At 38.5% G+C, this 22,474-nt stretch overlaps 1 long non-coding RNA gene across 2 annotated transcripts; it reads right to left on the bottom strand.

Annotated features, from left to right (window-relative positions):
- Nucleotides 1-5,434: 5,434 nt before the first annotated feature.
- On the bottom strand, nt 5,435-13,966 carry LOC101787514 (uncharacterized). 2 transcript variants are annotated; one of them, XR_216209.4, is made up of 3 exons: nt 13,857-13,966; nt 13,210-13,320; nt 5,435-5,556 (listed from the first exon to the last, which is right to left on the bottom strand). It is a non-coding gene; the product is annotated as an uncharacterized LOC101787514 (long non-coding RNA). The 2 variants fall into 2 exon arrangements; XR_001200287.3 differs by having other exon boundaries at nt 5,436-5,553.
- Between the last annotated feature and the right edge of the window lie 8,508 nt (nt 13,967-22,474).

Here is a 22,474-nt window from a genome sequence, read left to right as displayed (position 1 = left end):
AAACAACTGAGTTGAATGTAATTTTAGGGGGGAAAAAGCCATGTTTATGAATGTGTTTCAGTACCTCTCCATTTTTCCCAAACGAAATGGTCCTGGCTTCCATGTCTAACACACAAGTAATGAAATCCCCCTGAGTAAAGCTGGACAATGTCAGAGTCTGTTCTCCATTGTGATAGAGATTGCCACTGTAGGCCCGATAGAGCCACATATCCGAGGTGGTTAAAGTCATGGACTGGCCAGCGAGGAACTCCAACGCATGTGCCTTTGTTGCCTCTGTTTTCCTTCACAATGTAAAACTAAAATAAAAGTCACAATGGTCATGACTACTAAAAAGAGTGTATATGCCAATAACTCCACAAACCAACACTGAGGAACATATTAACATAAATAATATTTATGCATTTATAGGAACATGTTAAGTAATTTTTTGCTTAAGTGGAAATACAAAAATAACTTCATCAATTTATACAGAGTTTTTGTGGGGTTTTTTGGTTTTTTAAATTTTTGCCTTTTTGTCTTTTTGAGATAGGGTCTCTCTGTGCAGTTCAGGCTGGTCTTGGGCTCACTTCAAAGCATAGGCTAGTCTGGAATTTGCGATGATCCTTTTGCCTCGGCCTCTCAAGTGCTGGGATTACAAGAGTGTGCCACCACGCCCAACATATAAAGAGTTTAAAACAACTTTATTCTTTACCTTTGCAGAATGTTTAGAATAACCTTCGAGTATCTGTAACATTTGAAGTAAATAATTTCAGTTTGCAACTTAATTACAAAGCTAAGGAAATGTGCCTAGGCCAGATAACTATAGGCCCACTCTCAGGACACTAGATGAGCTGGACCCCACTGCTTTTGGCCTTGCTACCTGACAACAGGGGGGTTAAAAAAGGCAGTTGAGGGCTGGGGATTTAGCTCAGCGGCATGAGTGCCTGCCTTGCAAGTGTGCAGTCGTGAGTTCAGTCCTTGGTACTGATAAAAAAGAAAAAAAAAAAAAAAAGGCAGTTGAGGGGATTTTTGTACTGTTCTGTTTTCCAGGTGGGAAGAAAAAAGGAGTAGATATTCTCATATATTGGTTTTGGATGGGCCAAAGAATGAAAATGAGCTTGCAGTTGCTCTCTCCTATAGTAAGAGGAAAAAGGATTCAAAAATCTCTCAAAATGAGCTTTGGGCAGGCCAATAATATCACAACGATATTAAGTAGCAGATGAAAAGGTTAAATCAGTTCTGCAAAGCAAAAAATAAAAAAGGAAACACTACTCTCTTCAGCCTCCTGCTACCATTATAACAATTTATCTTCCCTGACCAATTAACCCTATGAATGCTCAATTTTCTTTGAAGGATTAGAGTAAACTTAAGATCTGAGGGAAGAGAAAAGAAAAAAAAATAAAACAACTTTGTGATATATTAATTTAAATGGATATATTAATTTAAAAATTGATATAAAAGGTTATATAGTCTTTTAACTTCATAGATCAGCTCTCATCAAAGAGAGCTGCAGAACACACACAGGCCTGCCAATCTGTGATGGTGGCCTGTCTCTGGCAGCATGCAAGCCAAGTTCCCATAGCAGCTGAGGGTCCGATAACAAGTGTTTTTTCTAAGCTAAAACCTCAGTACTCAGGTTTAATTGCAGTGTTGACACTTGGTGATAAGTGGGTTTTAGGTTGTAGTCTGTGTGCTCTGTCTCTGAAAGGTTCATCTTCACTAAGTTAGTGATACACAATTTCCTTGCTTTTTACCACACTGGGTGGACTGCACTTTAAACTGTGTGTACTGAAAGCAAAAATAACTGGAGATATTTCTGCTATGATTTTTTTCTTACTGGAGCCTCACGACAATGGGAAGATAAAATTTAAAAATAGGCAAGCTCCAAACAGATATAGATATATACAGGAGACAACTTGAGTGACTCCCCTTGAATGGAGAACAATTTCTGCAACTTTGATTATGTGGAGACTTATTGCTTTATACTGATATGTACAGAGTACCGATATGTATGTGGCTTCATAAGCAGGTCTTGATAGTTAATGATTTGTTTTAACTGGCTAATGTCTTAGACTCCTAAAAGGCATAACTGAAGTCAACACTACAATTCATCTCACCCACTGCCTGCGTGAGGGGTTTTTATTAATTCCTTCTCTCTTCAATTGGCTGTAAGCATTGCAAATAAGGCCAGCCAAGGTACTGGTGTGTAATCTCTAAAGCCATCAGACAGTCTCCTGTTTCCTAGAGTAGTTCTCTGTGTAATAGATATGGGCACAGCAGGATGGTAGAGTCAGTCAGCTCCAAGGAATGTCAACTGGGTATGAGCCTCCAAATAAAGAGGCTATGAGTCCCCAGGGGATGAAAGTTTGCATATTAGAAACTGAAACAACAGCCTCCAAAAACAATTCAGTTACTACCTTAACTGAATTATGCAGATTGATCCTTCTGCATTTTGCTATACTTGCATTTTGCCAAGATGCTTTTCTCACACCTGGCCAGCCAGCTCAAGTTACTCCCTAGTTACTCATTGTCACTCATTCTGGAGCCACGTCCTTCTCTGCAGGGTAATTCTGGGAGAGGCCTTGGATCAGGGCCTCTGTCCACACATCCTCATGGGGATTGGATTTAGGACCTCTTGACTGCCCTTAACTTGGCATGTCTTGGTATCTTCACTCTCCAGTGGGTTGCATTGGAGGTGGTAGACTGGAATTAACTTGCTAGGATTCCAATAACATCTAGATGGGATTATAAATACATAACTTTTTAGATTGTGAGGAAGCCTGGAAAAGTGGTTTATGAAAGGGTTTTGGCTCCGGCAGGACACTGTAGCCAGGAAAGCCTCAACCGGAAACAGGAAGCCCCTATCTCCCCTGCCCCTAGGAAGTTACCTGTGACACCATCTTCCCGCCTGTGGAGATTTACATATGGTGCCAAACCTAGGATCAATGGGCTACCTGTGCATCCCTAATGCATGCCTTAGTTTCCACCCCAAACCGAGGCTATTTACATGCCCCCACACCACGTGTCCGCCGGAGAGATTGCAGAAGCCAGCGCTGTGGGGGTGCCAGTCATCTCTCTCCGTGTTCTCAGAATAAAGGCCACTTTTTATTTTATACTTCTCATCTTTTAATATTTTTCATCTTTTGGAAATAATCCTAGTAGTTTACAATACTTGGGCTACTGTACTCAATATTTGGCATTACAATAAATATACTTTTAGAGTGTTACAAAGCAGTTTTCAGTTGGTAATGTTTTGTAAAATCAGATGTCTGATAAAGAGGCTGGTGATTTTCCAGCCTGAAGTGCACATTTTTGAGTGGGTCACTTCGTTTTTTTTTTAGAGACAGGGTCTCACTATATTGCTCAGGCTGGAGTGCATTGGCTATTCACAGGCGCGATCCCACTACTGATCAGCGCGGGAGTTTTGACATGCTCCGTTTCCGACCTGGGCGGGTTCACCCCTCCTTAGGCAACCTGGTGGTCCCCCACTCCCGGCAGGTCACCATATTGATGCTGAACTTAGTGCAACTTAGTGCAGACACCCGATCGGTATAGCGCACTGCAGCCCAGAACTCCTGGACTCAAGCGATCCTCCCACCTCAGCCTCCCAAGTAGCTAGGACTACAGGCATGCGCCACCACGCCCGGTGAGTGGGTCACTTTGAACTTTAAGAATGATAAACTCCCTGTGGGAGTCTAGCTGGTCACCTGGACTCAACCACACAGCATTTAGGCCTTATTGTTGCCCCCCAAAACATTCTAGAATCCTTTACTCATAATTCTAATTGCTTATATTCTAAATAAAAGCTGATACTGTCTGCCACATGCTGTTTCACTGGTTGATAGTGCACAATCAAAAGTAGGCAGAGACTCAATGAACAGAATACCAATGTGGGGGCTGCCAGTTTAGGACACTCTCCTGTGAGGTCATAAACTATGAAAACATTATGAATGCTGGCTGGACTATTGAGTCTCTTGTGAAGGGCTTCATTTTAGATGGACTCATCTAGATATATGTCTAATTTATGACTCCTACTGAAAGGTAAAAGCTAAACTACACAGATTAATAATCCCCCGACCACTCTTCAGAAACTGGACTCTTAATTTCCTTTTGGTGATATCTACTTCTTCTCTCTCTTCCTTTTTTTTTTTTTTTTTACTTAGTATATTTCACTTTTTGGATGAGTTACAATTTGCAACAACATTGTGATGGTTTGATTCAACACCACTTATCTGTTCCTGAACCTTCCACAAAATACTGCCACTTGTCATCCATACTTGAGACATCAAAATGACAACATAGACAACAAAATCCTTTCAAACTACTTTCTAACAATTAGTCTGAAATCCGTGGGTCAACTAAATTATTTAGACTGAAAATAGTGGCAGGCCAATTGAGGCCATTTAATCTGCATTATCTGATTATTGTGCACCCTGATAAGTGGTAGTGCCCTCACAATTATACAGTCCTGGTTTTTAGGGAATCATCCATGTCCTATAAGATTATAGTTCTTGCGTGTGTGCCCCATAGTGATACTAACTCTACACTAGATGGTCAGAGTTGTCCTGTGTAAAAATCAATGCCTAACTTTAAGAAGTTAACACAAAAACTCAAAAATGAAGCCACATAGCCTTAGAAGTAGGTCTTGATAGTTAATGATTTGTTTTAACTGGCTAAGTCAGACTCTTAAAAGGCATAACTGAAGTCAACACTACAGTTGATCTCACCTACCACCTGGGTGAGGGTTTTTTATTAACAGTTTTATTATAAATACCTGGCAGCCAAGAATCAATGGGATACATAGAAAAGGCACAGTGTTATCCTTAGAAGCAGCTGCTTGCAATTGTGGCCCTTGGCTGACATTAGTAAACTCAACTAGTAAAAAACAGTTCTCTACATAGATAAAAATTTCCACAATTGAAAAGGCTGCCTCATTAGGCCTAGTTTGTACAAACAATATGTGTTATTTAAATGCTTTCCTTCTGCCAATCTGTATTTTTAGTTGATGGCACCCACAGAGTAACTACAAAATAAAGCACTTTTGAATGCTCGTGAGATAAACTATTACCAGGATTTCCCATGCAAAAAAGATCACAGAGATGTTGCTGCATTTTCACTGCTGGGAGAAATGTGCTATGTGATCCTTCATAAGAAGGACAGAATACAATTTTAAAAAATATTTTATTATAAGGTAATTGTAGAGTTAGGAAAGAGTTACCAAAACAGGATAGTATGTGTTCTTCTGTCAGTTTCCACTTACAACACCTTACATAATAATACCACTCTGCTTACATATCTGATTTTTTAAGTCTTTCATCAGGCTTTTTTTTTTTCTTATAAGAACCTGGAGTACAAGGACTAAAACATGAAATGCTAATCACTATTTAAAACTCCACGTACCTTCCACTGATAGCATCCAGAGGTTACTCCTGTTGATGCTAATCCATATCCTTTTCCTCCACTGCCATGAGTTAAAACCTGTCCATTCTCCACTAGGCAACACTGAGCTTTCTCTGCATCAAAAGATACTTCTTGTATAGGAAGGTTTTCATCTTCTTCTTCCAACTCTCCTTGCTTCTACCAGAAAGGAAGATAGGTCAATATTTTGAGGGAAACCAGGTATTTAATATATTCTGAGGTTTCTTGGCTTAATCCCACACACATTTATTAATTTGGTACCAATTATCAGTTATTATACAAGGCAATGGGAAAACAACATTAAACAAAGCAGGGATCCTGCCCATAAAAGACCTTATTTTCTAATTAAGGGAAAAAGACACATAATGTCAGCACTGCAGTGTAAACACAAAGCAAAAGTACATGTCTTAAGCATGCTTGAGAAGAAGATAAACCTTCAAACAGAGTAGCTTCTGAGTGGATCCTTAAATGATGAAAAGACATTAAGCAGATGATCACAAAAGAGAAAGACACGTTAGGCAGTGTGTACAGCATGTGCCAAGGCACAAAGGTACAATAGAGTTCAGTGATTTAAAATCATTGCCAACAGGATGGAATGTATAGAGGAGGAGTGTCGTGAGTGTCTAGTGCACTCTGGACTCCGGGAAAGGCACACACGCACACACAGACTGGGACACGGGGGTTGCAGCACTTGGAAAAGAAAACAGAAGAGACACGGCACTTGCTACTGCCTGCACTGCACTGCACGCATAATCTTTATTTTAGGATTCTTATATAGTAAACAGGATCAGTTCACAGAGCCCAGACAATTAAGTAGTGAAAAAGCATTCTTTGTGACAAGCTACAATGTGACAGACTACAATGTTTATTCTAAACTATCTAAGTGAAGTAAACAACCACAATCAGTTCTCCTAGCTCCTCTAGCCCAGGAGGAAATTCATTAGCCCAAGAATGATGTTAATTATGTTTGTTGCTAGTGTCACAACAGGTGTTGGGCCACTTCCTCATGACTGCAAAACAAAGCCAGGTCACACAGTATGGTTTCAAGAGGGTGAGAAGATCTCACTGAGAACAGGCATTCCTGTCCTGCCTCTGTCTCGCATACCGGGGGCTATTGTTTACTGCAGGTCCGAGGGGGTTGGGGCCTTCAAAGTGACACCTGATCCCCCACAGAGGAGAATAATAAAAAACAAGTTCAGGAAAAAAAAAAGACCACACAAAATCATGGAAGGTCTTGTATTCCATATTAAGTTTAAACATCATAGACTGGGGCTAGGGATTTAGCTCAGCGGCATAAGCTCCTGCCTTGCAAGCAGGCAGTTGTGAGTTTGATCCCTGGTACCGATAAAAACGAAAAAGACGGGGGGATTGGAAAATGGCGGCGAGTTAGGGGATCGAGCGAAGAATCTCTCCAGAGAATTCAAACTCAAAGATAAAAAAAGACAGCATGGAGAGGACCAGACAAATCGATAGCGATTCTTATTAACCAAGACAGTACAACTGGAGGATTTAAAGTCGTGCTGAGACCGGAGGCTACAAATCCCGTGCCCTTAAATCAACAAACAGACTCATGGACCCAGCACGAAAAGCTGAGTTGCTTTTGGAGACCGCGGGAAACTGAGACCCAGATCGAGACTCCAAGTAGCAGCCAGTTCTGCACCGCTGCACCAGAGCGGATGTACAAAGCTCTGGCGATTCAAATCTAAACGGTGCACAGAAATCTGACCGGTCATCGCTGAGCTGCGAGTGGGGGAAAAGTGGACAGCTTGGTGTGCGGCGGTTCCGGAACGAGGACTTGCACTGGACTCTGGTGAGTACAGAAAACCCCGCCGCTGCTGGGTTTGGCCAGAGAACAGCTGGCCTGCCACCATGGGGAAATCAATAACACAGAGTCTGGTGCAGACATATTAGCCTGGCGGCAGAAATCGCAGCTTGGTGACATCACCAGGTCCCCCTGTAGGGAGGGCTGGTGGAAGACATCTTGAGTCCTGGCAGAGCCTGATTACTTGTTGGCTTCAGCTCCACACAGAGAACTTAGTGGGAGCCATCTTTGTTTTGGGCAGATCTGCTTTTCTGGTGCACCTATCACAGAGAGGTTTGGAAGAGAACGGCTGGGACCTGGGCAGAATCCTGTGCCATTACTCAGCTGCTTCTGATTCAAAGAGAACTGGCAGGAGCTACTGGGGCTAAACCAAGCCTCTGCTTGGGGCCCAATAAGCAGATACAAAATAGTCACAACTCAGTGACAACCAGAAAGTACAGCCTAATTTATGAACTAACTGACACAGAGGCTAGAGACTAGACTGTACCGCCCCTACATCCCAGCCTACCCCAGATAACAGCAAATTGGGGAGGACAGCAAAAACTCAAGCCAGCACGCTTCTGAAAGGCCCTAAGCAATTTGGAGAGGGCCAGAGAACTCCAGGACAGTCTGAAAGAAACCAGAAACATGACAAGAGATAAAAATAAAAAAAAACCTCCAGCTGTTCAACAGGAGAAATTAAACCCAAGAGAACTAAACACTGAAGAGAACAAGCACAGTAACCATCCTCTACTCGACACAGCATCAGCCGAAATTAAAAAGTACTTACATGATCTCATAGAGGAATTTAAAGATGTACTCCTGATCCAAGTGAGGCAAGATATAAAGAGATTAATTAAAGAAATGACAAGCCCCGCCCAAGAGAACACAGATGGAAGAACTGAGGAAATCAGAAAAGAAAGAGAAGCATCTGAAGAAGAATTTAAGCATAACTTAGAATACATGAAACAGATCCAAAGAGAATATCAGGAAACTCAGAACTCCATTGAATATTGGCAAAATGCCTTGACAGAAACTAAAGACAACCTTCTGAAACTTGAAGAGAGATTTAGGGCTTATGAACGTGAAAGAAAAAGCCTCTTAAAAATAACAAGGAACCAGAAAGAAGCAATTCTAAAACTGGAAGATGATAAAAAGATACATAACCTAAGGATAAAGAATGTGAGTGAGGAAGCAGGAACATCCAAAAATGAAATACAAAAAATATTCACAGAGATATTAAAGCAAAATTTCCCACGTATAGCAAAAAAGAAATGATATCCAGATAAAAGAAGCATACAGAACGCCAGCTACCTACAACCAAAACAGATCTACGCCTAGGCATATAATAATCTAGATCCCAGAAATCCACCAAAAAAACAGAATATTAAAAGCAGCCAGAGAAAGGATGCAGGTTACCTATAACAGGAAATCTATCAAAATAACAGCAGACTTATCAACACAAACTCTTAAGTCAAGAAGGGAGTGGGGAGAAATATTCCAAGTCCTGAAGGAAAAAAATATGCAACCTAAGTTCATATATCCGTCAAAACTCTCTCTAAAAATTAATGAAGAAATAAGATACTTTCAAGACAAGGAGGAACTGTGGGAGTTCGTGGCCACCAATCCAACCCTACAGAGAGCGCTGAAGGACATTACAGAGAAAGAGAGGAAGAGATATCAGGATTACAGCTACAGTGGCAGAGAAGCCTCAGTGAACGGGGCAGACCATGGAATGAGGGAATAAGGTGGACAAATTATAGCAGAAAAGTGGAGTAGCAGACATGAGGCAGAGACGGTAAGCTAGTGTTTAGTAGAGACAGCTCTGAAACTATATTTAAAAAAAAAAAGCAGAGGTCATTGCTAATGGTGTATAATGATTTAAAAGACACAGTAGTCCTAGTGACATATTTAGATTGAATTAAATTTGTTCTGGTCTGTCCACTCATATCAGATTTGAGGACACAGACCTCTAGAACCAAAAATAGCAGGTTATACCACGGCAACTATCCTTACTTTCCTATTGACTTAGGCTGAAATTCTGTATTACTTACATTGTCTTACTATGACTGATCTTAATTGTATCTGAATCATAAGACTATTGGTTGGCCTTGACTGATCCTATTTGAAATCGGTATGCATGTTAGAATCAACCCTAAAAGTAGAGGAAACTACTCTGAGCATGACAAGATGTAAAGGATATCCATACTGGTATGAATCAGTAACAGCTCTCAAATACTACAATGCAGTCAAAGATAAGTTTTTATAAAAATAGGTGATAGTATGTTTAACTATAATAAGCCAGTGTTGTCAACAAATCTATTGAAAATAACAAGAGAAAACATAGTAGCTACGGAAGATCATTTATATTATAGTTTTATAAGTCCTATCCATTGCATGTTTATCTAGGAAATTGTTTTGTTGTCTTGTTATGACTTGGTTTTTCCTATAATACAGAGAGGATAGGAACAAATACTCTGAGGAAGAGACCTGAAAAACCCGAGGCTTATTTTGTAGCATTATAATATAAATTCTAGCAATCTATTGCTTGCTGATTAAAATGACTCTGGACTGGTTTCTTCAGCTCAACTTCAGCATATGCAGAGATGGGGACGGCTATCACAAAGAGAATGAGAGATGCGATGGTAGTTGGTATTGTCTTCCCTAATTTGGAACTTGAGGACCTAAAAAGACTCTATCATCCTGTAATGATTTGATTAGTTCTATAATATGCAATAAGTATAGAAAGTGGGTGAAGTTAGGGACAACTATTTGTAAGAAGCTAGAGAGAGTTAGATAAGGTAGATCTCCAGTGGACTTGCTTTGAAATCTGTATTTCTTTAAATTGTTTTTTATTTTTTTAAAATGTTCTGTTCTGTTTTGATATGGTTAACCTTATCCTCTTAGAGATGTAAAACAAATAGGTGGGACTGATAATCATACTACGGAGCTTTTGTTCGGCCATAGAGCAGAATGGTTTGTAGGGTCATTTTTTTTTTGAATGTCATTCTATATACTTTAATTCTATAACCTGAACAGCCATTTCGAAGATGACAATTTGTAACTTATCAACTGGCAATTTTTTACCTTTTGTTTGTCTGTAATTTAGAATTATTTCTACCCTTTTTTTAAATCTCCATGTATTTTTTTTTCGTTTCCTTTTCTTTAAATAAAAAAAAAAAAAAAAAAAACGAAAAAGACAGAAAAAAAAAAAAAAACCACATCACAGACCAAGGAATGCCCATGCAGATAACTTACATAAAAGATCCATAATTAGATCTGTGCCTTAAAAATATTTTACCAGGGATGTTAGGATGAAGAAAGACAGACTAATCAGGAGACTGCTAAGAGAAAGATGGTAATAATTATCAAGGGTTTAAATTCACCCATTCAATGGACATTAACTATGTACCTACTCTATCCCAGAAAGTTTATCATGATTTTTATATTCAGTAGTATATAAAGATAAATAAGATCTCGAGTCTCATATAATATACTTTGGGAGAGGGGGACAAAAATAAGATAAAACAGTCAATAAGTGCCATGTTGAAATTAAAACAGGTGATGTGACAAAAGGTATCTGACAACTACTCTAAACTGACTGGGGAAGGACTCTCTGATACTAAGTTTTTGAAATATATCCACAGGGAATATCCAGCTTAAAGACTGAAGGAAAGAAGAAATTTCAGTGTGTTCATCAAAAAGTTACAGGTGCCAGGTGTGGTGGCACATGCCTGTAATGTAAGTTACTAAGGAGATTGAGGCAGGAGGATTGCAAGTTTGAGTCCATCCTGGGAAATTCAGCAAGATTAAGTCTTCTAATAAAAAACAAAATAGGTTTGGATGATATAGCTCAGTGTGAAGGAGGGAGAAAAGAGGGAAGGGAAAAGAAAGGAAGGAAGACGGAAGGTGTTCAGTGGGCAAAGGCAAACAAGATCTAGATTTTATCCCAAGAATGATGAAAAATACCTGGAGGGTTTTAAGCAGGCAGTCAACTTTTTGTGATTAACAATTTTAAAAGATCACTCTGGGTCCTATGTAGAGAGTGGACTACAGAGGGAGACACCACAAGTTGAGATATACCCTAACTATACTATTCCTGTAATCTCGGCAGTGGAATACCCTGGAATAAGGTAGTTATAGAAGAGATGAGGAGGTGGGCAAGTTTAAATTCTATTATAAAGGGAAGCCAACAGAAGAGCTAGAGATTGCACACATGGAGAAAACAGCATGCATGCATGAGGGTAATAAGAGGAGGATTGAGGATGATGCCTAGGTTTCTGTGCCTCAGTGTTTAACTAGGAGGCTGGGAAAACCCTGAGAAGGAACAAAATGTGATAATACTAAGACAGCTAGTATCTTTACACACTAATTAGAATTCAAGAAAAATGCCAAAATTTTAAATAAAATTTGGGGATTAATGGCATATGGGCCTGAATAAAGTTTCTTTGGAACTTTATTCTTTGGAACTTAAAAGGGGTAAGAGTGATGGTTGAAAAAAAAGAAAGGATAACAGGAGTAGGTCTTGTAATAGAGTTCCACATTAAGATTATATCAAAAAGGAAAAGTCTTATAGAGTAAGAGACCATTCTAATAAGGTAGAAGAAAAGCCAGTAAAATGCAGAATGATGAAAACTAAAAGAATTAAAAGAGTGTGTATTTAAGAGCTATTTAGGAGATAAAATCAATGGAGCCCAGTGGATACACATACGGAGACATCAGCAGAATTTAGAAGTCCTAGGAATTCAGGTTTAATGAAATAATAGAAATAGTGATATCATTACTCAGAATGGGACAGGAAGGGGAAGGTTTTGAGGCAGAGATACTTTGGACAGCATTTAAGCTAGGAAGGCACTGCATGTAAGTGAGTATGGTCATGGAGAGGAGTAAGCCTGCTGGTAAACTGGGCATGGTAGCATATACCTGTAATCCCAGCATGAGGGACGTTGGGCAGGAGGGTCACCATGAATTGAAGGCCAGTCTGGGCTACATAGTTGAGTTCAAGGCCAGCCTGATTTATTTAGTGAGACACTGTCTTTTAAAAAGGAAAGAAGACAGACAGACGGTTGGTAAACCCTAGAAGGGAATTTTGACAGAATATCAGTATTTTGAGATGGAAAGAAGGTGAAAGTAGCACCAAATAAGTCAATTCCAAAGAGAACCAAGGATTGGGAGAACTATGTAGAGATTCAGGAAAAGTATTGCTTTAAAAACAACAAAAAGCTGACATTTCAAGAGGTCAAATAAAATATAGGCCATAAGCAGGCAGTAGTGCTTCTATATCCTGAGTTCTGAATCTGCAGATTCAATCAGCCACAGATTGAAAAATAAATTTGGTTTTTTTTTCAAGTAGCTCAGATTACAGATACATGTCACCATCTCTAGCTGGAAAAGAATTTTTTTTTAATCTGCAACTATACTGAAAATATACAGACATTTTTCTGGTCATTATTCTCTGAACAATATTTTAAAACAACCATTTACATTGTAATAGGTATTAGAAATAATCTAGAGATGAGTCAAACGCATGAGAGGATACACTTAGATTACATGCAAACACTATACCAACTTTTAGAAGGGATTTGAACATCTACTGATTTTTGCATTCCTGGGAGATCCTGAAACCAACTCCCTCTCAATGCTGAGGAACACCTGCACACTATCCGGTAATGAACACCTCCCTTCAAAATTCCATTCTGCTATCTCAATAGAAGATGAAACAGTTGGGTTGAAGAGACAATGAGAAGGAAGTGCTGAGGCAAACATTATTCTTCTGAGAAGTTTAGTGGTGAAGTACAGGAGAAAGGATATAGAGAGCTTTGCTGATACAAATGTGAGGGTAGAACATGGGTCTAAACTGAGGTAGAAGAAATCGGCAGAGGACACAGAATGCAGAAAGGGGAAATGAAATAACTGAGAGAGCAAAGTCCTCGAGAGGACACCGCATCCAGAGACAGTGACAGTATATTCTCTTGTAGTGTTTAAAAACAACATTTTGAAGAATTGATTACCTGTGATTTTATTTCTTGTTCTTTTTCCTTTATCTGAATAGCATGTTTGGCCTGAGCAATGGGAGTATCCCACATACAGTCTGATAGAAGGGAAAATAAGCATTCCACAACCTCACTTATGGAAGTCAAAAAGACAAATTTATTTTAAAAAATTAAGTAATTAAAAAGAATTTTAAGTATTTTTAGAAAAAAATATAACAAGTACTATTAAATCACACATGAAGCATAAGTGTCCAACAGCTAGTTTTGGTGTTGTAAGTTGTTTTTGTTGTTGTTTTATAAAGATTGCTAAGCCACTAGAAAGTGGGTTCCACTGCTCTTACGTTGCCTTACTATATATGGACCTCTGATGAGGCTGTACAATCTCACACATTTCTCTTTTGAAAGGCCAAACCTCATGAGAAATTCCACAGACTGTCCTTTTCTTTTGATTTTGCAAGTATTTCCTACCCTCTGCTTCTCAAACCTTATAACTTAATTTCTTTCTCCTTGAGAAAACTAATAAAGAAATCAGTCTTAAAACTGGAAATTATACTACTGAAAAAATGACACACTTATAACTGAAGAAATTATGTACAAGTTTAGATCCTGGGTGAATCACAGAGCAGAAATGAAAAAAAAAATCTAGAAACTTTAAAAATGTAAACCTGGGCCATTTGGTCATCTTCCACACCAGATTCACAAGCCGGCAACACAGCTTCAAGGACATGCAGCGCAAGGAGTCTTGTTCTTAAGTTCCCAACTAGAGGAATACCTGGTGAGGTAAAGACATTTCCCATCTCAATGTGATAGAAATTCAAAGTTAAAATGAACTTCTTGGAAAAAGTCCTGAGGTGGTTAAGCATTAATGAATAGAATTACATTTCAACCCATTATCCCATGAGTGCTGCACCCAACCTACACCCATTATATGCACATATAAATAATCAGTTTATACCTGAATTTTCATTTCCCACTAAAATAACTACTTGTACCATATACTGTGCTGTGCATCTCACCTGCTTTAACTTCTTTGATGCTCCCATACCCTGACTCACAGCCCCATTTTACTTAGAAGACTGTGGCTCAGAGTAGTTAAATCTGACCACAGCCACACAGCTCAGGAGCATGAGGATTTTTAAACAGGCCCTCAATCCCTAACACTCATGCTTATTCACACCCTCTGTCCATCTCTCTTGTCACAGATCTGACTGCCTCCCAAAGACTATGAGGGCTAATGAGGACCAAACAGTTTATATGTCTCTAAGGTTAAGTAACAGTAGAGACAGAAAACTGATGCATACACATATATTCATTTTTTCTACATATAATGACAACAAACCAGTTAAAAATAAATATCTAGGTTTTCTTTGTGCTTAACAATTTAATATACAGCCACAGTTGGTGGCGCATGCCTGTAATCCCAGTACTCAGGAGGCTGAGGCAGAAGGAGCATTCCAAGTTTGAGACTAGCCTGGGCTACAAAGTGAGTTCGAGGCCAGCATGAACTGCACTGTGATACCTTGTTCCAAAGAGAAAAAAAAAACAAAACAAAACAAAACAAGAAAAAGAAAAACCTGTTGTGAATTATACTAAAGAAAACCTGAAGTATACTGAAAATATAAATATAAAATAACACATAAAATGAAATATCATATTGTGTTCTAGCAATTTTAAAATATACAAAGGATGATGAAAGAGTTCTGGAAATGGATAGTTGTACAATGCTTCTACTTTCACAGTTTGATGACTCTGGCAAAACATCCTGTAATTTTTTGTTTAACCTGTTAAAGTTATTGTGTTTTCTTTTTCCCTCATCCAATGTCGGGGATTGAACCCAGGGTCTTATACAAGCTAGAAGAGCACTCTACCTCTGAGCTATAGCCCTTGGTTTGTTTTTATGATTTGAAACTTTGTAATTTTTTTGTTTTGTTTTGTTTTTATGGTATCAGGAATTGAACTTAGGACCTTGTGCTTGCCAAGCAGGTGCTTGTGTCACTGAACTAAATCCCTGGCCTATTTACGATTGAATAATACTTCACTCTATAGATAATGCTGATATAGGGGAAAATATAACTTGCAACCTGCTAGATGTCAGATATGCCCAATTGTGAAATTGAAGAATGAATTCTAAGAGACAGCAGAGGTTAATAGGAGTTCCAAAAATTTTATTGAAAGATAGGTCCTGAGAGACAAGAGGGAACCCAAAAGTGCATTGCCACTGATACTGCTTCTCTTAGAATATTTTATAGAGCAAAGTTTCAAGGCAAGTACAAAATCCTGAGGTAAATACAGCTTGGGTCAAATTCATCAACTGCTAAGAGTATGACTACAGCTGTTTAGCTAATATTGATCCAATAAAGAAGCAGGTTATGTAGCAAGGGTACAATGCAAAGAACAAAGGCGTTTTGGGGAAGGGATGGGTCTTGGATAACCTGTGTCCATCTGCACTTTAGTGAGACCAACTGTAGTATAATTACAGGTTACTGCTTATCTTTTAACAGTGGCATGTAGGCCTTGCATCTTTATCTCGACACCTAAACTTCTTTAGATGCACCTCCAATGACAGTTCTTTTTTTTTATAAGCCAGTCAAATTTAGCAGTGGGGGGGGGTGGTATACCAACTTTAGTGACACTAATGTTAATAAGTTCTAATAACCCACTGCCATCCGACCAGCCCCAATGACAGTTATAATATCCTCATTTTTTCTGCTATCTTTCTCAGGAGCCCAGTCCCTCTGTGACTTTATATTAATTTCTATCTAAGTTAGCTGCACCAATAATACTACATTTGTTTATTCATTCGTTGAGATCATAATTTATTATATTAAATATCTGTATCATTATGGAGATAACTTGATTATTTTGTAATTTAATTTCAGTTGTTTCCACTTTTTTTTGTCTTTTTCATTTTTATTGGTACCAGGGATCGAACTCACGACTGCTTGCTTGCAAGGCAGGCGCTTATGCCGCTGAGCTAAATCCCCAGCCCAGTTGTTTCCACTTTTTAACTATTAGGAGTTATGAGGTTCCTATGAACATTTACATTTATGTATATATTTGTTTGTGTGTGAAGATATGCTTTCAGTTCTCTTGTAGGCCTAGTGTAGACCTAGGAGTGGAGTGGCTGAGCCATATGCTAACTGTTTGTAACTTCTTAGAGATCAGCAAACTGTTTCCTATAGCTGACTTTTCATTCTTTTTCATAATATTAAGCACCTCCAGTTTTATCTTTTTTCTTCCTATTGATTAGGTAAGCTGATTACTTTTATTTTTATTTCACTGGAGAGCATCTCTGTGAAATTAAAATATCAGTCTATCTTTGAAATTTTCTAAGCTGCCTATTTCATCTTCATTATTCCTTTCTTGAAATTTATTGTGTTGCTTTGTAATTCTGAATTGTTCATTTAAATCTTACTTAGAAATGAAGTATTTAAGTTTTCATATATTTAAGTCACCTTTAGTTATATGCTGTTGATTTTGCATATAATTTTCTAGATAATACAGAGTTTTGTTTCTCCTTTTCCTCTTTTTCTTAGAAACTGCTTAGAAGAGAGTTTTCAAAATTTTATGTGCTTTTGTTAGTTTTACTTTTCTTTTTCCACAAGAATGTGATTTTAAAATTTGTACAGAATTACATGCACATTTATGAATTTCGAAAGATGGAGAGTGAATATCCTTTTACTTATACACTGAGTAACTCAGGTCGCTTATCCCGAAAAGCAACTAGTATTTTTTTTCGTATCTTTCTAGATTTTAAGAACATGTTTGTGTTTATGTGCACGTATGAATATGTAAATCATTTTAAGTTTAAAAATATTCTACACATAAATATTGTACATTTTTTTCTTAATATGGTGTCTTGGAGAAAGTTCCATATAAATACTTTCTGGTTACACCACTTAATGGTGAGAAATATGGTCTGAATTGTGTATATTTTGAAATTCTTTGTTGAACACAGTCAATTTGAAGAGATTTTCCATTGGCACTTACGAAGAAGGTAGTGCAGACTTAAAGACATATCACATGTTTTCTCTAATATGTGGAGTCAAAAAAGGATGACCCGGAAGTATAAGGGCGATGATTATTACACAAAAGGAAGGGAGTAAGGGGAGAAGGAGGGGAGTGTAGGTTGGGGGAATGGGAGATGGAAAAAAGTTACTAATGATATTATTAAAGATTGTCATGATATCTGGGTGTGGTGGCACATGCTTGTATTCTTAGTATTTGGGAGACTGAGGCAGGAGGATTGCTGTGAGTTTGAAGCCCCCCTGGACTACAGAGTAACACTATATTGCAAAAACACGAAACAAAACAAAACACCCCAAAAAGAACATTGTGATGTTGACATGTATAGAGGTCCTTTTCCCATGCTTGTTACAATCTAGGCAGTTTATATTTGTAATCCCATGGAAACATTATTGAAATCCTGGCAAATTAATTTCAATATGCCACTTCCAGTGCAACCCATAGCGAGAATAAAGACACTGAGTTATATTTGCAATTAAGGGCAGCCATGGGGTCTTGAGTCTGGTCCAGATGAGGGTTCATAGAACAAAGGCTTGGAAGGGAATGGTTAAGGATGAGTGACTGGAGAATGGTGGGAATTAGGCAAGCAGTTTGAGCTGAGCTAGCTGGGAGGCTAGAGGACACCTCTGTAATATGCAGAGAAGGATATGCAGAAAGACCAATTTACATACCACAATTGAGAACGCATTTAATGTTTAGGGGGCTGGTGCAAACCTTTTCTGCCCTGTGAAGTCATAGCCTCTTATCTCAAGGCTTGAACCCAGCTGACAGCCCTGGAGTTGTGTGGCTTCCTCATCCCACTAGGATCAACCATTCAGATCCTGAGATGGGCAACAGGGCTGTTGCTTGGCTTCAAAGATTACATGTCAGTAATCTTGAAAGGAAAAGGAAATAGCTTAATTAGCTCTGTACATATCAGTACATGGAGATAGAGCCAAGTTTAACTATTGTGGAGTTAATTGCTCAGGGAGAGCCATCCAAGTGGTCTTCAACAGACATGAATGTATTTATGGTGGAGTATCCACAGTACTCTGTTAAAGTCAATTAGCAGGTAACAAAACAGTATATGTGATATGTGGCATTTTCATCCTCTCCTCTCCTCCCCTCCTCACCCCTCCTCTCTTCTCCTCTTTGACAGGGTCTTGCTCTGTTGTTCAGACTTAGAACTCTGTGTAGTCCAGGCTGGCTTCAAATTCACAGTGATCCTTCTGCCTCAGCCTCCCAAGTACTGGCATTATAGGTGTGTGCCACAAACACCTAGCTAACTTTGTATTTTTGAAAATGTGTTAATGTATAGGGATAGGAAGAAGTTTAAAATGGTTTTCACTATTCTTATTTAAATCTGCAGGAGTCAGATGCTGAACATATTCTTTTTGTTTAAGAGTATTTTCAACCTGTGCTATTAAAAATATTTTTAAGAAGAGAAAATGAAGGTGAGGTGAAGTGGTGGATATGTTAATTAGCTTATTTGTAGTAATCATTTAGCAATGTATATGTCTCTCAAAACATATATACCTTAAATATACTCAATAAAAATTTTAAAAAGGCTGTGTTTGAACATATATAATTTATTTATTTTTAAAATTTTATTTAAAGAAAGACTATAAACAAAACAGAAAATGGTAGAAATAATACATACTTTCAAAGAAGAAAACTAGTTGATGATTATATATTGTCCTCTTACAAATAGTTCTTCAAGTTACAAAAGTGAAGCATACAAAGTGGGGATTCAAACAGCGAGAGTGTAAACAGTTCTGTTCAACTATCCAACAAAAACTTAATAATATGGTTATCAATCCTGTACACTTAAACATACATGCAGTTACCCATACTTTTGTTTATGTTAAAATTTAAAACAAACCAAAGCAGGCTAAAATCACTCTGAACAAAGAATAATAGTATTTCTGGATTTCACATCATGATACTATGAGATCAGCATTAGGTACTGTAGTGTCTCTTTTTCTTCAAAGTAGTTGTTCATCAAGCGTTATAAGATCAGTTCTCGTAAACTGTATATAGGTTCTACACATGTATGAGTCTCAACATGTATTTCTATCCTTTCTATATTAGAGGGAGAAACAAGACAAAGCAAGATAAAACAAAATGTTTTCCTATAAACACATGAAATGAAAAAGTCATATAAAACCACTGTATGAGGTGTTTTAATGGTTACTGTGTTGTCTCTTGTTATCTTCAATAGAATTGTATATATCATCAGACATAGTATAATTGAATATAGCAGTACATAACAATATTAATAAAAACAAAACTTTGTAGATAGTGTAAAACTACAAAAACAGATAATAATCAAACCAGAATGGGTGTTGTAGCGAATCTTGTCATCTTCAATATAATTGTCTATACTCTCAGACTTGATACTATCAATCATAACAGTTTTGAATAAAATCTGTCAATACCAAACAGCAATCAAACAAACCAGATTTGACTAAGGTCAGTCATGGTAAAATAGTACAAGTTATACAGGGCTCCAGATTAAGATAGGAAATTGAGGACGATTACTGAATTATATCCTGCTGTTTTTGGGATAGCTGTCTGTGCCCTCATATCTAGTGCAAGTAGACAAACTGGGACAGAATTTAATCTATCTAAGCAGAGTAGTGTAAGTAATGTAGGTTTTAAATCCTGATAAGCTATTAACAGTATCCTCTGCCTTCTTTTTTAAGACTATTCCTCCCCTTTCACTCCCCCAGGGTGTACTGTGCATTTTTTGGTCTCACCACCTCCCTCAGTTTTTAGATTGGTGGGGGGAACCTGATATTACCTAAGTGGCTCCAAACCTTCTTCCTCCTGGACTTGATCTCAAATTGTATTCCTTTACCTATTAAAGCCTGTCTTTCCAACCTATCTGCAGGTGCGGGTTGAATTACCCCATTACACTCTGATTCCCTGTCACATAGAGCATTGTTTTCTCATATTTGATTTTCAGTCCGTAAACCCTATTTTAGGTTAATTATATTTCCTATAAAGAGCATCTGGGTGGACACTACCCTCTGATCTCCTCTGCTGTGTTTCTCTCTTTTTTTTTCTTTCTTTTTTTTTAGTATATCAAGGCCATCTATATTAGAGATTGTAGCCAACCTTCTCTGCCTCATTCCTGTTGCACTCCTTTTCTGCCATTAATTGTCTGTTTTTCTTCATCATTCCACTTTCTGCTCCATTCATTGAGGCCTCTCTGCCACTGTTTCAGAAATCCTGGTGCTTTAATCTCTCTCTAGAATGTCCTGTAGTATTCTCTGTAGGATTGGATTGGTGGTCGCAAATTCCCCCAGTTTCTCTTTGTCTTGGAAGCATCTGGTTTCTCCATTAATTTCTAGAGACAGTTTTGCAAGGGACATCAATCTGGGCTGGAGGTTATTTTCTTTCAAGGCTTGGAATTTTTCGCTCCAAGCTCTTCTTGATTTGATGGTCTCTGTCAAGAAGTCTGCCATGATTTTGATGGGTTTTCCTTTATAGATGATCTATTTCTTTTCTCCAATGGCTTTTAATATTCTGTTCTTATATTGTATTTCTGAGATCTTGATTATTATATGTCTGGGTGTGGCTCTGTTTTGGTTGTAGGTGGCTGGAGTTCTGTATGCCTCATACATCTGAATATCATTTCCTTTTCCTATGCTTGGGAAGTTTCCCTTAATCATGTCTGTGAATAGCCCTTGTAGTTCCTTTGTTTGTGCCCTGCTTCTTCAGTCACATTCTTTATTCTTAAGTTGTAGATCCTCTTGTCGTCTTCTAACCTTTGTATTGTTACTGCCTGTTTCTTTGTTATTTTTAAGTAATTTTTCCTTTCATGATCCCACAATGCAAACCTGTCTTCAAGTTTTGATAGTCTATCCTTTGTTTCTTTCAAGCAGTTTTGCCAGCTTTCAATGGAGTTTTTAATTTCCTGGGAATCTCTTTGAACCTGCTTCATGTATTCTATGTTTTCTTTATATTTTTCATTGAACATTTCTCTCCTTTTTGTGTGTTCCTCCATTCTTCCATCTGTGTCTTCTTGAGAGGTGCTTAGCATTTCTTAATCTATTTATATCTTGCTTTATTTGATTAAATATTTCACTTTTGAGCTTGTCTATCAGGTCCTGAAGATACCTCTTTTTTGCCCACTGATGCCATGTCTGGTATTGCATATTTGCTGCCTTCAGTCTCTTTTTTTTGTTTGATCCTTTTGTCATGTTTTTTGTTTCTTCCATGCAGGCATATAGAGGAGGTTCCAATCCCTTTCCTTGTTGGTTACAGTGGTTCTGAAGCATGCTGGTCAGGTGATCCTGCCCACTCCAGTGTGTCATTGAAGTGCAAAAAGAGGCAGCCTATGCTGGCTCCTTCCCTCCAGGTCATCAACCTGCTGAGGCTTTCACTGCATTAGTGTGCACTGAGCATAGGGAATTGGTTTGGGACAACTTATTGGATCTCAGCCAGGGGCTTGACCCAGGCCAAGCATACCCCATCAACCTCGTCTGGGATGGGAACAACTGATTGAAGTCACTGCTATTCCTTGTTCCTGCCAGTCCTGCCTGATTCCAAAATGTCATCCTGTTGGTGCCCCTTTCCCATGGAAGGGTTTTATTCCCGGCACTCACCACAGGTCAATGCAGGTCTCTTGCTGGCTCCATTCTCTTTTGGGCTCGCCTACCTCCAACTTCAGTGTGACTGCACTTTTAAGTGTCACTGTGGTTCCAGGCAGTGGGAATTCAGGTGGCTCAATGAATCATGGCCAAGCGAGTTCAGGCACTGCAGCAAGAGCACCAAATCTTAGCTGTTCCAAGAGTAGCCCTGGGACTGCATGTTTGACTGTTTTTTTTCCTGGGTCTAGAGGATCCCTCTCTTTCTGTCTGCGATGTTGTATTTCGGCGTCTGAATTGTCTGTCTCAGGGAGCCTCTGTATTCTGCTGTTATCCATCTGCCATGATTGCTAAACTCCGATATATAAATTTAATGCAGATAAATTAGCTATTTAAGCCATGCATGGTGGTGCATGCCTGTAAATCCCAGCAGTCTAGGAAGCTGAGGCAAAAGGATCACTACTTTGTGCCCAAGGTGTAGCTTAGTGCAAAGGCCTTGAGTTCAATCCAGAGTACCACCAGAAAAAAAAGAGCCTTAATAATATGTTGGCAAAGGTAGCATGTAATTTCATAAAACAGTCTTAAAGATTGGGGATGTGCCTTGTGAGTCATCAGAGCGTTTATAAAGTTACCATAATAAAGTCATTGTTCTTTTGAAAATGGACAAGTAAACCAGGATAGAG

This window comes from Cavia porcellus, unplaced genomic scaffold (assembly GCF_034190915.1).
Source record: "Cavia porcellus strain 051 isolate PalLab524CR breed Dunkin Hartley unplaced genomic scaffold, mCavPor4.1 scaffold_22, whole genome shotgun sequence".
In the NCBI taxonomy this organism is placed as follows: Eukaryota; Metazoa; Chordata; class Mammalia; order Rodentia; family Caviidae; genus Cavia; species Cavia porcellus.
Note: the sequence above shows the minus strand (reverse complement) of the source record. Positions and strands in the feature narration are given on the sequence as shown.